General features: G+C 45.5%; 1 non-coding gene and 1 pseudogene across 1 annotated transcript; both read right to left on the bottom strand.

The window, feature by feature from the left end:
- Positions 1-2,721: 2,721 nt before the first annotated feature.
- Positions 2,722-2,853, bottom strand: LOC114622482. Its single transcript, XR_003711607.1, has one exon. It is a non-coding gene; the product is annotated as a small nucleolar RNA SNORA17 (small nucleolar RNA).
- Positions 2,854-3,871: 1,018 nt separating this feature from the next.
- On the bottom strand, positions 3,872-4,326 carry LOC114622339 (annotated as a pseudogene).
- Positions 4,327-5,450: the final 1,124 nt, after the last annotated feature.

Genomic DNA, 5,450 nt, shown 5'->3' with positions numbered 1-5,450 from the left:
GTTGTATTTTCTATATGTTATTTCCTCTTTGAGAAAGAGATAATTCATCTTAGATACTGGAAGATCAACATACTTATGTTTTGATTTAAACCTAATTTCCTCCTACTGATTTTCATAATCATATGGGAGGATGTGTCATTTATCCCCTCTACAAAAACTTGCTATATTATGAGAAATTTTCTTTTAGTAGCTCCCTTCAGTGTTTTCTTTTGCTACTTACACATCGATTTGAGTCATCTCGGTTGCCTTTCTTTGAACTCTCACTAGTTTCTGGATTTGTTTTATTTCCTTAGGGTCACTCTAAGGCAACTCTGAAATTCATCAGAAAACAAGAACAAAGGGGAGAAAGACTGACTGGAGCAGAGCGTGCTGAGTCAGCACCCGAGTTCTGACCTCACCAGGTAGGAGCTGGGAGGGGGCCAGCATCTGTTTCCCCCGCTCTGCAGTCTGCAGGTATCTCCTAGCCACAGATGGGCACTGAAGCAAAATGCTTGGTCCTCATAGACTTTTCCCAATCTTAAAAGAAGCCGTCAGAGCAACGTGATCTGTCTCTAAGAGAAACTCTGCGAGCTCTGTGTTACATAGAGCACTTCAGGTGGTGACATTTTCACCTGAGGAAAAGAAAACATTGGTGGCAAATTTCAGTCATGCTAATCTTCAGTAAACATAAATTTATACAAGCATTTGGCTGCTTACACATCACCTAGACTTGTTCTCAGGGAACATGTCGTTACTGGTCCATTTCTGGGACCTGATTGTTTGTCCGTGACTATGTCAGTAGATGAAGGAGAAAGAATGTTGGAAGAAGAATGAACCTTGGCACATGTCCCCTGATGGGCACACATAGAGTCCAGTTGTCTTGCCCTTGAGTGGCATAGGTCTCTCTCTGAATCAAAGATTAGTAAATTCCAAAAACTAATTTTATAAGCAAGTTAGTAATTGAACAAAAGCCAAGTAATACTTCACTTTTAACAAGTTATTTTCTAAGATATTTGAAAAACTTGATAATTTACTTTATATTTTAAAAGTTTACTGAAACTTTTGTTCCTTAAAACTTTTTATTGGTTCTTTGTTAATTTTTCATCATGGATCCCGATCCCCCTCATCTTTTCCTCCCCTCTAACCTGCCTCCACCCTCCCCACAACAGAGAAAAAAAAAAACCTCTTGTTGGAGAAGCTTCAGTATTCCACAGTTTACCCTTCATCCACACTTTGCTCACAAATGCTCATTGCAATGAGTGGTTGATCTGATTCCAGGCTTCTGGCTTCTGCTACTCTTTCAATACTGGATCCTCACTGGGACTCCTATGGGATATCCTGTTGTTGCTCTGTGTCACAGAAATCCTGCAGTTCTGGATCTGTAGGATCAACCCCTTCACACACTCCAGCAGTTCATGGATTGGGTAGATGTTGGGGTGGGCCAATTCAGATCCCTAGATCTGGGCCTGAGAGGTGTCTGAGCTGGTCATCTGCTAGCTCTCCCACATCCACACCACCAGGGCAGCCCTCCTGCTCTGCCCCAGCTAGCCCATCCAATCATGCTGCAGCCAGCAAGGGGCGGAGCCAGCTCTCCAGCTCTCATGCACACTGGGGTGGCTCATCCGCACTCACAGCCCTACTGTGCTGCCCAGATGAGGTGCAGGTCTGCTCTCCCAAGTGCTGCAAGTAAGTGCCTGGGCCTGGTCTCGAAGGGAGGGGAAAAGAACATCTCTCCTCATTCCTGGCATCACACAACGGACAAGTTGAAGGGCCAGCTCTCCTATGCTCACACCTCAGGGCTGGCTCTCCTGTGCCCGTACCACCAGGATCAGCTCTACTGTGCTTTCCAGGTGAGGGGCAGGAACAGCTCTCTCACTTTGATGACAACACTCCTGCTCGCTATAGATGTCTAAGGATACTGAGTGTGGAGGAGAGTATCTCTCTCTCTCGTCCATGCCTCCATGCCACTGCATGGGGGATGAGTGGCAGGGCCCACTCTCCAGGTACTGCAGCTGGCTAGGGGGAGGGTCAGCTCCTGCTCTCAGAATCCCAGGGCCAGTTCTCCCATGATGCCCTGGTGAGGGGTGGGGCCAGTTCTGCATAGCCCTCAGATGCCAACATGTCCCTGGGCAGCAGCCCAGACCAGGGATACCCACATGGCCTTTGGTGGTACTAAATCCCTGCTGCTGCTGCAGGGCCATGGACACAGTCGTCCCTAGGTGGCAGCACAGACCAGGAACCCATCATGGTCGCAGGTGGCATTGATACATCAGGCTATTCCTCACTTCCCTCAAGACTCCAGTTGTGCCTCTCCTCATTGCGCCCACATCCTTCTGTTTCTTTTTTATTTCTCCACCCCTCACTTGCCACACCCCCCCTGGGGGTGGTGGGGGCTGAGGGGCGGTGGTCTCTGAGTGTCAGGAGTAGTCTATGCCCTGCCTGTGAATTAAGGCTCAGGGCAGGAGTCAGCTCAGGCATGGTCTGCCCCCATATCTATGCCTGCGTAGCACCAGTCTGGTGGTCATCTCAGACTAGCTTCCTGTCTGGGCCCCATGGCACCAGACTAGTGATCATCTCAGGTGAACACCCCATGAGGAGTTCATCTTGTCTCCTGCTTGCTCCCCACCCTGGAAGCTGGTTGAGGCTTGCACAGAGCTGTACTAGTAGTTGTCTCGGGCTAGCTCCTGGTCCAGGCCCCCTGGCACTGGATTGATGGTTATTCTGGGCTCGCCTTTTTCAGGGAATGTTAGGCTACAAATCATTCAGATATTTACAGGTCTGAACATAGAGCATAGGCAGAGCCTCTCTCCTCTCTGCCACCTACTGATGCACATGTGACATAGCAGCCACACATGCAATGCTTCTAGAGGCAGGATTGTTTTGGTATATATTATGTCTTCTATTTTTTCAATTTAGGATGATTTTTTTTCTTTAAGACTTGGGAATGAATAGATCATGGAAATAGCCAAATGAGCACATTTGCTCCAAATTGTGGCCACCACAAGGCAGATTCTGATTATAAATAAATACAGGGTTTGAGAACAAGCACTAGTTTTAAAGCTACATGGCCTGGAGCTAGTCCTGCCTCCATACTCCACAGGTGTGATTGTTGAGGCCTGCCCCGCCCCCAGCATAACTGTAGTCATTTTGTTCCATGCCTGCCAGCTATTTCATGTTGTTGCGGTATTATGCCTGGCAGTCACTGACACAGAAAAATAACTTGACTCAGAGCAGGGTCAGACTGATCACATATCCTGTTATGTTCTGCATGAGGTTTGTTAATCTTAAGCAATTCCACAAAGCTTTACACAGGACTCATCAAATTAAAGGTCAGTATGAACTGTTAGGTCTCAAATAGCTTGAGTCAGAGCTGACCATTGGGCAACATTTCCTGCACGTGCTTATGAGCTCACTGTGGATTTTGCAGTTTTAGCCTTTGTAGGACGACAGAGACAGATGTTCACTTTAGACTCAGCCCCTGAATGATGAGCTATGACCCTAATCGATCATTCTTAGGGTATATGTTCAATGAACTATCCCTGTCTGACTGAGATCAGTGTTCATGTGGTTTGTGGGGCAGCTCCTGGACCTCAACAGTGACCAAAGCCAGGACTGTGTTATTAGCACTGTGTCAGACAGCTATCTCTCTTCACAGAGCTTCACAGGAAAAAGGAGCCTTACACGTCACAGTTACCTTGCTTTTTTTTTTTTTTTAACATGGCAAAGGCTTTATTTGTACAATCTTTATAGGACAGTCTGGGGCTGTGTCACTGAGTAAAAACCTGTCATCTGAATCCTGTTACTAAAATGTAAATAAATACAAATCAGTCTTACTGGTGACAATCCTTTTGGTCCTATCTTGTTTACAACAGTTTCTATAGCACTTCAGCCTTCAGTGGTACTGTACCACTCTGGAAAAGATACCTCAGGCTCCTTTCCATCCCCCAAAGCTGCAGCAAATCTTTCCTGCTGCCTCCTCTTAGCCAAAGCAGCCGAAGATTTAAATGTCTGGGGTTCATAGATGGCCAGGTCCACAAGTACTTTCCTGTTGAGCCCCACCTGGCACTTAATTAAGTTGACAATAAATGCTGGGTATTGCAAGCCATGTTCCTGGGAGGCAGCTGTAATTTGATTAATCCAGAGGGTCCTCAGGTTCCGCTTCTTAAGTCTGCGGGACTTCGTACACTTAACGAAGGCTCTGGTCACCGCCCTGACTGCCAGCCGGTAGCCTAGCAGAGAGATTCTTCCTTCCCCTGAAATGCCGAGTATGTTTCAGCACCTCCTGAACCCGCCAATAGCGGTCAGTGAGGCGTTTCCGCAGCCAGAGCCGCGTGTAAGGAAGACCATGATGGATTCCCGAATGTTACCTTGCTTGTTAGTGAATTCTTTGTCCTTTCAAATTGGAAGAAACATTGAAGGTTCAGGTTGGCTGTGAAGTCATATGAGGAAGATATCTATCAACCTGCAGTGTTGTGTGTAAAAGCGTCCCAGGAAACCCTCCTAAATATTGCTAGAGTAACTAACTGTTATTTCAACGGGGCAGGTAGATACGGATTTAAACTGAACTGCCTTTAGACTTGTTCAGTGTTCTAGAGGTGCCTCAGACTCCAGGGAATGTCTCCATTTGAAACTTTCAGTCTCTTTTGGGTTGGAGTTGAGTTGAGTTCATGAACTTAGTGGCAGTAGTTTAGATAAAACCTGTCTTTCTGTAACAACAACAACAACAACAGTAATAAACACTTCATTAAGTGATACCATTTGTCACTGACAGTGAAGGATTTTACTGTATGTGTGAAAAAGCTAATTTAATCAAAATCATTCTAGTTTTAAGGAGGTAAGTTAATGCACGGAGTCTTTTTTGTCGAATGCTTTAATAACTAGGAAAGCTAGGAATAGACATCTGGCAGACTATCTATAAGCCGAGTGTAGCCCTTCCTTCCCAGCTTTTCTTTGGCCTTGATCTATGTCTTTTCAGTTCTTCTAACATCCGTACCTGAGGTTCACTTGATCCTTATTCTAACTGTGGCAAATAGAATGCTAGGAGACACAGAGAGAACAAGGGTCTGGAGAAAATCCATGAATCTCTCATATCTGTAGCTTTTCTCCTGGTTGAGAATATATTCTTGCTAACCTAATTAATGGATAAGAGATGTGTATCTGTGAACACATGGGAGAGAGCCAGTTACTCAGCTAAGTTATCATAGACAAGTCAGACAGCTGACCCCAAGCCAAGAAGCCAGCATGAAGAACTGCAGAGATCCTGCCAGTCTGAGATTGGCTACCGATTCCAGAAGAATGAAGCTATAGTGTACAACTCTAGACTAATTGTTTTAAGTCATTGGATTGTGAGGTGGTGTATTTTACGTCATCTTATTATGTTTAATAATTAAAAATTGTCTGGAATCTAAAATGCTCCAGTGGGCAACTATTCTGAGATTATTTCACAGGCTTTAGGAAATACCTCCTCTCTT

Source organism: Grammomys surdaster, unplaced genomic scaffold, assembly GCF_004785775.1.
Source record: "Grammomys surdaster isolate TR1022 unplaced genomic scaffold, NIH_TR_1.0 188, whole genome shotgun sequence".
Taxonomy (NCBI): domain Eukaryota; kingdom Metazoa; phylum Chordata; class Mammalia; order Rodentia; family Muridae; genus Grammomys; species Grammomys surdaster.
This window is presented reverse-complemented; position numbering and strand designations above follow the sequence as displayed.